This window comes from Bidens hawaiensis, unplaced genomic scaffold (assembly GCF_021521415.1).
Source record: "Bidens hawaiensis isolate Kalapana, Puna unplaced genomic scaffold, B.hawaiensis_p1.1 tig00054851_1, whole genome shotgun sequence".
NCBI lineage: Eukaryota > Viridiplantae > Streptophyta > Magnoliopsida > Asterales > Asteraceae > Bidens > Bidens hawaiensis.
The window spans coordinates 63,111-74,060 of NW_027499876.1; the positions used below are offsets into that span (position 1 = coordinate 63,111).

Genomic DNA, 10,950 nt, shown 5'->3' on the forward strand with positions numbered 1-10,950 from the left:
TAGTTATTAGGGCACATATTTTTATGTTCTTATGAAATAAATATAATGTTAGATATTTTGCTAGTTCGTGTTATGAATATAATACCTTCTTTTAAAATAACAAAAATTAGTTATTTAACATGTGTAATTAGATTTTTTTTTGTCTTTTTGAAGAGTTTTTAGTGAAAAAAACATTTATCATAATAAGTGATTTAATTTTCTTCATTTTATATCTTCAGTTAATCTATTATATTTCTTTTCATTTGATGTTTTTATTTGATCAACCTATTATATTTTTTATTTTTTTGTTATCATTCAACTTCTTGTAGTTTCATTTTTTAACTAACTTATTCTTTTTTTTCCTTTTTCTTATTCATATCACTAAAAAGATTATTTGAATAAACTTTCAAAATGAAATAAAAAGCATATGTCAAATGAAGATGACATACAAGAGAACACTAACTTGAGAGAAATGGAGGCGGTTTAAAATTTGAAAATCTCAACTTTTTTTTGTGCTTTGTTTTGTTTTTTGTTTTTTGTTTTTCTGTTGTATTTGGGTGTAACTTTGGTCTTTTACTCTTTTTCAGCAATACATAAATATAATATACTTTGTTGACCGTTCAAGAAAAAAAAGATGACACACTAGCAATCTCTATAAGCTAAAAAGGTTCATTTATTTTTTTATTAACATTTAAACTACTCACTTAATTAACACGTCTATTGTTTTATTTCTAAAACTTTTTCTTTGTCGTTTCTGATCATATTTTGAAAAAATAAAGTATTTTTGTGATTTATATTATAAATTTGATACCAAAAAATGTAAACATTAACATTTCAACTATTCACTAATAAATACGTCTATTGTTTTGTTTCTAAAACATTTTCTATGGTCGTTCCCGGTCATATTTTGACTACATAAAGTGTTTTTGTTACTTATTTTATTTAATACTTAAAACTGTAAATACTTAATAACTCTTATTATGTTTAAATAAATAAATGAACACTAATCAGATTTAATTATCTACCCAAAATAACTATCATTTTCTAATAATTACAGCAAAACCAGTTGTTTACTTCATTTAATAGGTTCATTACATGAAAACAATTAATTTTTCTTTTCAGATATGTATTTAATGGTACTAGTTATTTTTTATATGTTATGAATTATATGCATAGATTTTTGAAAAAGTTGTAATGATATCATTTATTTATGATCAAAAAAATATATACATCTATATGAAACTAGTTTTAGAGCATGTGTAACACACAAGATTATCCAAATTATGAAATTACAAGTAAATAAAATAATTACATAACATATATGAAAAGATATATTACATATATGCTTATATTTATACTATGTGTATATAAACTTGATTTTATTTATAACACAAATGATTTTTTTTAAATGAACTAAATTAAAAATACACGTGAAAAAGCGTACCCGAGAACACTCCTTTTATTGAAACTTTCTTTGTCAGTATCATATATGTATACTTGAAAAAATTCATGAAGAAGACTTATCATAAATAGTAGTTCTGACCACTCAGCCGAAATACTGAAGGAGCGTTATTTTTATTGATGTATTTATCAATTTACAACCCATATAAGGAAATGAGAGCACATTAAATTATAACGACATATGTTTTTCAAGACTATGTTTTTCTGAGCTAAACCATGAAAAAAAATTTAATAAGTTTGACAACATAAAAAAATAAATTATTAACCCATTAAATTTTGTGAATATTTTGCTTTATTTGAGCATAGTTTTGCATGGCATGCTTCCCTTACAACGTTCTGATCACCATTGAAGGAATAAATTGATAGATTTAAATTAACCGAAAAATAAATTGATATTTACTAAATCAACCGGATAGATTTAAAACATATATTTATAATTTATAAATTTATATGACAATTTACAATAATAATAGTAGATAAACTAATTGATTTTTAAAAGATAGATAAACTTTTAAGACACATTTATGTTTTAATAATTTAAAAAATTACTTTGTAAAATGAAAGCATGTTCGGTTTTGTTTTTCTTTATAATCTTCAACAATATACATAATAAAATATGCTAATAATAACATTTGTAATTATATATTCTTTTCAATCTTTAACAAACATGATTTGTTGTTAATTTTGGATTTCACCAAGTATTTTGGAATATATACTCTACATATTCTAATAAAGTAAAATAATTTTAGACACGTGTCAGTTTGTGGTTAATCCTCACAATTTTTTCCCTCCAAAACTAATATATGATTTAGATTTAATAATTATTCACTTTTCTTGTACACTTTATTTATATTATATCTATAACATGATTAAATTATTCACTTTTTTTAAACTCTATTTATATTATATCTATACACTTTTATAAAAACAAGTATTTACATATTATATTACTATACATTGTTAGATTATATTTCATAAAATACTTGGTGAAATCCATAAATTAACAAAAAACCGTGTTTGTTAAATATTGAATAGAATATAATTATAAATGTTATCATTAACATATTATACTATGTATATTGTTGAAGATTGTAAATAAAAAATAATAAACTCTAATATGCTTTCAATTTACGAAGTCATTTTTTAACTATTAAATTATAAATATATGCTTAAAAGTTAATCCATTTTTTTTTTTTGAAAATAAATCCATTTATCTGTTGGTTTTTTTATACATTATCATATAAATTTATAAATTTTGTATATATGATTTAAATCTATTTATTAATTTTTCGGTTAATTTAGTAAACTATACATATATGTGTTAAATTTTAAGGGCAGTATATGTCAATCACTTTCAAATATAATAAAGTTTATCATATTTAGTTTATTGGGTTTTTATCAAGGATTGCTTCGGGTTTTTTTGGAACTTAAATGTGATTATTACGGGTTAAAAGTTGGTAAATAGTCGTTTGGTACAAATTAACTGCATTTGGCTTAAATTTGTTATGGGTAATAAGGCGTAATTTGAATATTTTTAAAAAATTGAGAATGCAAATAGATTTATCGTCAAACTTGTTACGGGTTCAAAGTTTTTGCTTGAAAATGTAAAACAAATGAAAGTTATGCTTGAATAGTGATCACAATGTTGTATATGAAGCATGTCATACAAAATTATGCTCAAGTGAAACAAGACATTCACAAAATTGAACGGGTTAACCTGTTGTTATTTTTTTATTTTTTTTTTTTTTGTCAATTGGCAAAGTCTTTTTCATGGTTTAGCTCAAGAATATTTTTATATGAGAAGTATTCTTCGGTATTACAGTTTAACATTCTCCTTTCCTTCGATGGGTGGTAACTTGATAAATATATAAATAAAGGTAACACTCCTTTTGTCGTTAGTATGAGTGGTTAGAATTATTATTGCATGAGAAGTCTTATTCCTAAAATTGGTTCATAACCAAATTTCTTTCAATTATACATATATGACACTAAGAATGAAATTTGAAACAGAAAGAGCGCTCTCAGGTATATTTTTGCACGTGCATTATTTTTTCTATTAAGTTCATTTTTTTAATAATTTTGTGATATAAATAAAATTAATTTATGTGTAATGATACAAGTAAAGATGTAATACATTTTTCTATATACATCATGTATTGCTTTATTTGTAACTTGATTATTTAGATTATCTTGTGTTTTACACGGGCTGTAAAACTAGTAAAATAATATTTTAATATTTATTTTATAAAATTATAAAAATGTATAAATATAATATAAATAAAATGTAAAAGGAAAGTGTATATGTACATGTATTAGAGTCAATTAAGATCTTAGTTTTAGAGGGAAAAAATTGTGAGCTTTAACCATAAACTGACATGTGTCACAATTATTTTACTTTATTAGAATAGATAGATGTATTATATTTTAGTTTTGTAATAGTTGACATATAGAATACAATAGTTAGACCAGATGTAGTCAAAACGCCCCGCCCTTGGGCATTTTGCGCCATGTGTCATCCTCGTAAGCAACGGAGAGTTTTGTAAAAAGTGGCGTAGTGGGCAAAACGCCACAACTCTCCTACAATAATTACATACATTCCCCTCTCCCTCCCACACACAATTTTATCAGAATCAGTGCCACATTCGCGTTTTGTGGGAAACGCTTGGCCCGCCAAGAAAAAAAGTCGGGAATGGGGGGGTGCCCTCGGCGTTTTCACACCAAAACGCCACAATGTGGCATGACTACGGATGGTCTTATCAAGTATATTGGTTTTTATTAATCCCAATTATCATCTTTTGGTTGCTGTCGGTCCCAACTAACGAATTGGCTGTTGACGGTCCCAACTTTTAACATACTTGTTCCCAACGATCCGCGACTAATGATTTCCTAACGTCATTAGTTGCCGGTCACCGGAAAACGTTTTTTTGCTGAAAAGTCACATTTTTTCTGGAAAACACAGCAACCACCAATTGTCTCACCACCAACTAACCACCACCACTTGAGCACCACCAACCGATTCCGACGATGGTTCTAGGGTTCTGGCGACCTAAAAAATTGGGGCTTTTACTAGAAAAAAGGTTTCTAAAGGTCCGATACAAAGTTACAAGCTTGGGACGAAAATGTTGAGTTTTCCGGCAAAAAAACGTTTTTCCGGCGACATGCAGCTAACAGTGTTAGGATTCTGTTAGTCACAGACCGTTGGAAACAAATACGTTAAAAGTTGGAACCAACAACGACCAAAAGACGATAGTTGGGATCAATAAAAACCATTATACCTAATTATAACGGTAAAAGGATATACTTGAAAATCCTAACAAGATACCGATGTAAGCTTTAATAGAACCGATTTTATCTCCCAATCAAATTATGGACCGGGATTTATTCCTTTAATTGATTTTCTCATTATTGATCCATAATATACGGCACCTATGTAGTGGTTTTCCTTTTTATTATGGTTGGCCCCTTATTTTATAAAAGGGGACTATTTGTTATTATAATAATATACGAATGATCATTCACAAATTCAAGATACAGAACCTTTCTTTTCAATTCTTTTATCATAATGACTTTATTATGGTATCAGAGCCAAGTTGAGATCCTATACACAAACATACGAAACCCTAACCTCATGGCCAACAGTAAGAACAACGTTCGAAGAAATGAAGAAAACAAAATCAGTCCCATACCGGGATTAAATAAAGAACAATACCGACAAATTATAAGGTTCTTTGGAAACAAGGAAGAAAGCACACCGGTTATTAGCATTGCCGGAAACGTCAAACGAGAGGGAAAGTGGGTAATTGATACTGGTGCTACCGAACATTTTACTTATGATAACTCTTTGCTAAAAAATATAAGCAAAAGTGGTTATAAACTTCATGCCACATCGCCAAATGGAGCAAGAATACCCGTTGAAGGTCATGGTAATCACACGTTTCCGAATGGAACGACCATTAAAAATGTTTTATATGTCCCAGATTTTTAATGTAACTTATTGTCGGTTAGTAAAATATCAAATGACTTACAATGTGCTATGACATTTTTTCCAAAATTTTGTGTCATGCAAGACCTACGTTCGAGGGAATTGATTGGAGCGCGAAAATGTTTCAAGGGTCTATATAAGATAGGGATGATGGAAACCGAAAGCCAAGAAATGATGGCAACAATCAATACGTAATACGTGGCACAAAAGATCAGGCCACGCATCCAATTCCAAACTCTTAAATGTTAATTTTATTAAAAATGCTTCCTTGAAAACAAAGGGTGTTTGTGATTCTTGCATTAAAGCAAAATTTGCTAGATTGCCCTTTACAGATAGTACAACAAAGACTAGTGCTTGTTTTGAACTTATACATTGTGATGTGTGGGGCAAGTACCGGACACCATCTTACACACAAGCAAGGTACTTTCTCACTATTGTAGACGATTTTAGTTGAGCCATGTGGGTTTTTCTCCTCAAACATAAGCATGAAGCTAGCACCCGCTTAGTTGATTTTCATAAAATGGTGCAAGCTCAAAATATAAAAAGAATAAGGTGTGACAATGGGGGGAATTTGTGTCAAACAACATGTTGGATTTTTATGCTAAAGAAGGAATAATATTAGAAACCACATGTCCACATACACCTCAACAAAATGGTGTAGTGGAACGGAAACATCGACACCTCTTAGAGATGGCTAGGGCCTTGAAATTCGAAGCGAATCTCCCTACTCGATTTTGGGGTGAATGCGTCTTAACGGAAACTCACATCATAAATCGGCTTTCATCCAAAGTTATTGATGGCAAAACACCATATGAGTTGCTATACAATATAAGCCCTAGTTATGAATATTTGAGGGTACTCGGATGTCTCGCGTATTATCGTTGCACAAAGACAAAAGGGGATAAGTTTGAAATGATGGGGAGACCAGGAATATTTTTAGGTTACCAAGCCGGTACAAAAGACTATAAAAAATTTTTTATCTTCAACATAAAAAAATTTTAGTCATAAGGGATGTTATATTTGTGGAGGATACTCTCCCCTTCACAAAACTTGACACACCAAAGGATGAAGAAGAAATATTTGTGTGGCCAAAGATTTGGGATTATGAGCACACTACTAGATCAAAAAGTGAACCCAATGTTGTTACCCAAGAACCCATAAAAAATAATGATATTTCAAGCCCAAATATAAATACTTTGCAAGACGAGCCCACAATTCACAATGAAGTCACAAGCCAACAAAAAAATCCTGAAGGCTCACCCATAGAAACCGAAACCAATGGAGAATCATCCCCTACTGCCCCAATAAATACCACTTCATAAGATGGACCAATTGTTTCCGAACAGTCTCGCTTTCCTGGCCCAACCGCTGCAACTTTTAAAGATGGCCCAGACAATTCTGAACGGCCGAAGTGTAATCGAACCAAACCAATTTATCTAAAAGATTATGACGTGACGCTCCCTCCATCTTTAGACCAAGAACATTCACCTTCCAACTCCGATCAAGAACTCTCAACGATATACCCTTTAGCACATTTTATTTCTTATATATGATAATTTTTCTAACTCACATAAAGCCTTTTTCTCGGCCATTACCTCAAATAATGAGCCAAATTTTTTTGCTCAAGCTATTCACAATCCAAAATGGGTTGACGCAATGAAAGCCGAAATTCAAGCTCTTGAACAGAATAAAACTTGGGCATTAGAAGAGTTGCCTAAAGGGAAACGACCCATCGACTCAAAGTGGGTATACAAAATAAAATACAAGCCCAATGGAGACATAGAACGATACAAGGCTCGCCTCGTTGTAAAGGGTTTTACCCAAATGGAAGGCATTGATTACCATGACACCTTTGCACCCGTTGCAAAGTTAGTCACAGTTCGATGTCTATTAGCCGTTGCGGTAAAGAGGGGATGGCATACACATCAACTTGATGTGAATAATGCTTTTTTGCATGGGGATTTGCATGAAGAAATTTACATGAAGGTTCCACAAAGTTTTAGAAAAGAGGGTGACAATCGTGTTTGCAAGTTCAAGAAATCCCTTTATAGACTTAAACAAGCTTCAAGAAATTGATATAAAAAATTCACCACTTCATTGCAAAGTATTGGTTTTAAATCTTCAAAGGCTGATCATGCATTGTTCTTATTTAAAAGGGAGGGTGTTTTTATTGCCGCTCTAATTTACGTTGACGATGTTATCATTACAGGAAATGATAAAAAAAATCACTACAACAAAAAGGGCTTTTTAGTACGCACAAAAGCGTCCTAAAATGCTATTTTATAGGACCTTTTATTTAATAGGACCAACGAGAAAAGCGTTTTATGTAAAGGGGTCGTAATAAGTCTCGAAACTCAAAAAGTGTCATGATATCCCAAATAAGATCATGAAACCAATTTTATTGTCGCATAACATATCCATTAACAACCCAAAAGGCGTCCCAATAAAAACGTATTAGGACACTTTAACAGTGTTCTGACACGTGCTTACCTAATTGTAAACTTTTGATACACATACAAGCGTCCTTAAAAATTAAATTATAAGACCCTTCTGATGGAACATAATACTACCAAGAAAAGGGTCCTAATATCCCAAACAAGATTATGAAACTAAATTTTATGGTCGCATAATATGTCTATGAACTTAAATAGCGTCCTAAAAAATATTACGACACTTTTACAATTTTCTAACGTTTAATATGACAAAAATTCGAAGTCCTAACAACTCATATTATATAACCCTTTTTTGAATGTCCACACACACAATTTTACGATATAGTTATGGACATCTAATTAATGTTTTTATTAAACAATAAAAAGACCATCAACATATATAATCCTAATAGTTACAGTGTATAACATCAACTATTGAAAGCATTGTAAAAACACTAAACATAAATAAGTTATAACATTATCCAACATAAACTCTTGTGGCATTCAACAAAGAAATTAAAAAGCAATAAAAGAAACAAGCACCATAAAATCCCGAGTCATCCTACGTCCTCAATCCTCACGGACTACCTACAAATAAACCATCCATGTATAAGCATTAAGTTCCATGTTATTAAAATTATTCGTATCACAAGTTTAACAAATACATACCGAGATGAATGGACAAGGCCATGCGATGAATAATACAATCTTGAATCGTGGAAAATAGCCCATATGGTCTCACCAAATTTTTCATCTCTTTACATCTCTTGATTGCTACCGCAAATATGTGGGCAATGTTCAACATACTACTGCCAACTAACACCAAGTAGCATATAAGTATATACCATAAATGTATGTATAATAGTTTGGGAAATAACTAACATCTTTTGTCTGTTGTTAAATATCAAATCGGGTATGTCTCCAGATAGCGAGTTGCTATATAGAAACTTGCATCCACATAGAGAACATTTATCTCAAATTAACAGAAAAATCAAAAATAGATAAAACTTGCACTTTAAAGCTCAAATAGATAAAAGGACTTACATATGTTTCAATGATGTCATCATCTCAACTATGTCTGTTCTATGTCTTTGGGTAATGAGCCAGTAAGTAACCAATTTCTCAAGCTGATGCAGTAAAAGTACATTAAACACATTAATCATATTTTTAAATCATTATTTCATTTTCTTTTCCATGCAATTAGGTTATCAACTTGCAGTATCTCCATTAGTGTCATAGCTTACAAATCAGGAGATGTTGAAGTTAATGTTCCATCTAAATCCGTTATCCTCCTAGCAACACTAAATGAGAATATGAAAAATCAAACCCGTATGAACAAAAAAGAATATTCTAGAGAGTAAATAATAATATGCTCACAATTCCTTTTAAGTTTGTCAACAGAGATATTGTAGTAGGAATCGGCCTGCCGTCTGCTCATTGACGTTTCTTGCAAATCACTGCACAATAATATAAAAATTATATATAATGAATATTTTGGAAGCTTAACTATTTAACATAAGAAAATAAAGCTTAAGAGCAAAGCAAATCCTAAGAACTTCACACTTAAAGATAAAAAACAAATCTTATCAAACAGTTTGTGTTCGTTTATATTCATGAACCGTTAGTTTTATACTTATAACAAACAAACAAAAACATACACATTTTCTTGACGAACGATCATGAACAAGAAAACCTCAATCTTTTAAATGAAAGGAACATGCCACGTTTATGTATGTTCGGCTCGTTTACAGGCCGGCCTATTTCTAATCCTATCTGGAATGAATATGTTGCAAGTATGACAGACAATTTAGAAGAAGCTCCTAAAGTTACATAATCAACAGAAGTCTACAAGAAAACTTAGACGAAAGCTAAACTCCTAGTAAAAAAAGGTACCAACTATACATTTTTTAAATAGGTTTTAAGCTTAAAAAATAACTCACCGGTAATTAAAAAGAACTTAAATTTGTATCCATTGTAGATAAGTAAAGGCAAAATGTAGTGACAAATGGAAATAACAATATACACTTTAAAGAACTTAAATTCGTACGCTTGTCTGCTAACGGGAATCATAGTTCTCTGTGGGCGCACATGTTCCACTGTCTTATGTTCCACATGTTCCACATGTTCCATTGTAGATAAGTAAAGGCAAAATGCAGTTTCTCCTCGTTAATCTTTTTCCAACCCACTGTGTTTCCTGTTGCAAAAGGGAGTGATGAAAGTGTTAACTTCAATAAAGCATAAAAAAACAAAAAAAGAAATACAGTTTCGTTCATACTTATCAGCAAATTTTGGATTTGAGACCAGTTATAGATGTTTTATCTGTTGATACAAGCAAACATTCATATCCCATATCTAAATATACATGACATGTGTAATGTTTAAGTGACTAATAACTTAACAAAGTCTCATTTATTAGACTCTTCATTATAATGTCTTTGTTTAACATACAAAATTACTTAAATGCTCCTTACAGTTCAGATTATGCACACCAACTGTTTGATATTATTCCTCTAAGAACATTCATAGCAATTCAACTCCTACAACTAGTAAGATCAAATTCGATCAAAAATTAACATAGTGTTGTTCAAATCACACAATAATTATCAACCAAATAGATCAGATCTAAGTAAAAAAATAAAGTAATTCACAGTTCAGATTGTGCACACCAACTGTTTGATATTATTCCTCTAAGAGCATTCATAACAATTCAATTCCTACTACTAGTAAGCACAAATTCAATCCAAAAAATAACAAAGTGAAGTTCAAAGCAAAGAATTATATACCAAATCGATAAGATCTAGGTAAAAAACAATCCAATTCGCAAGATCAACAACTTGAATTTTCAACTACATAAAATATGTAACAAAAATTACCCATAACACCTCGTAGTGAGCCCTAACCTGCTCCGGCGTCTTTCCAGGACCAGCGCCGGCGATCTTCTGCCACCGGCCGATTATGCCATGATACATCACAACCGCCTTCATATGTGTCATCGTCTTTAATAGCCGGATACCTACGGCAAGCTTGAATATATCTGTCCTAATTTCAACAAAAAAAAAAACAGGACCAAATCAGAAAATAATGCTTATGAAGCTA

The 10,950-nt window shown here is 30.7% G+C and overlaps 1 long non-coding RNA gene across 1 annotated transcript; it reads right to left on the reverse strand.

The window, feature by feature from the left end:
* Positions 1-8,729: 8,729 nt before the first annotated feature.
* LOC143600729 (uncharacterized) lies at positions 8,730-9,513 on the reverse strand. Its single transcript, XR_013147527.1, has 3 exons — positions 9,232-9,513; positions 8,899-9,146; positions 8,730-8,790 (listed from the first exon to the last, which is right to left on the reverse strand). It is a non-coding gene; the product is annotated as an uncharacterized LOC143600729 (long non-coding RNA).
* Positions 9,514-10,950: the final 1,437 nt, after the last annotated feature.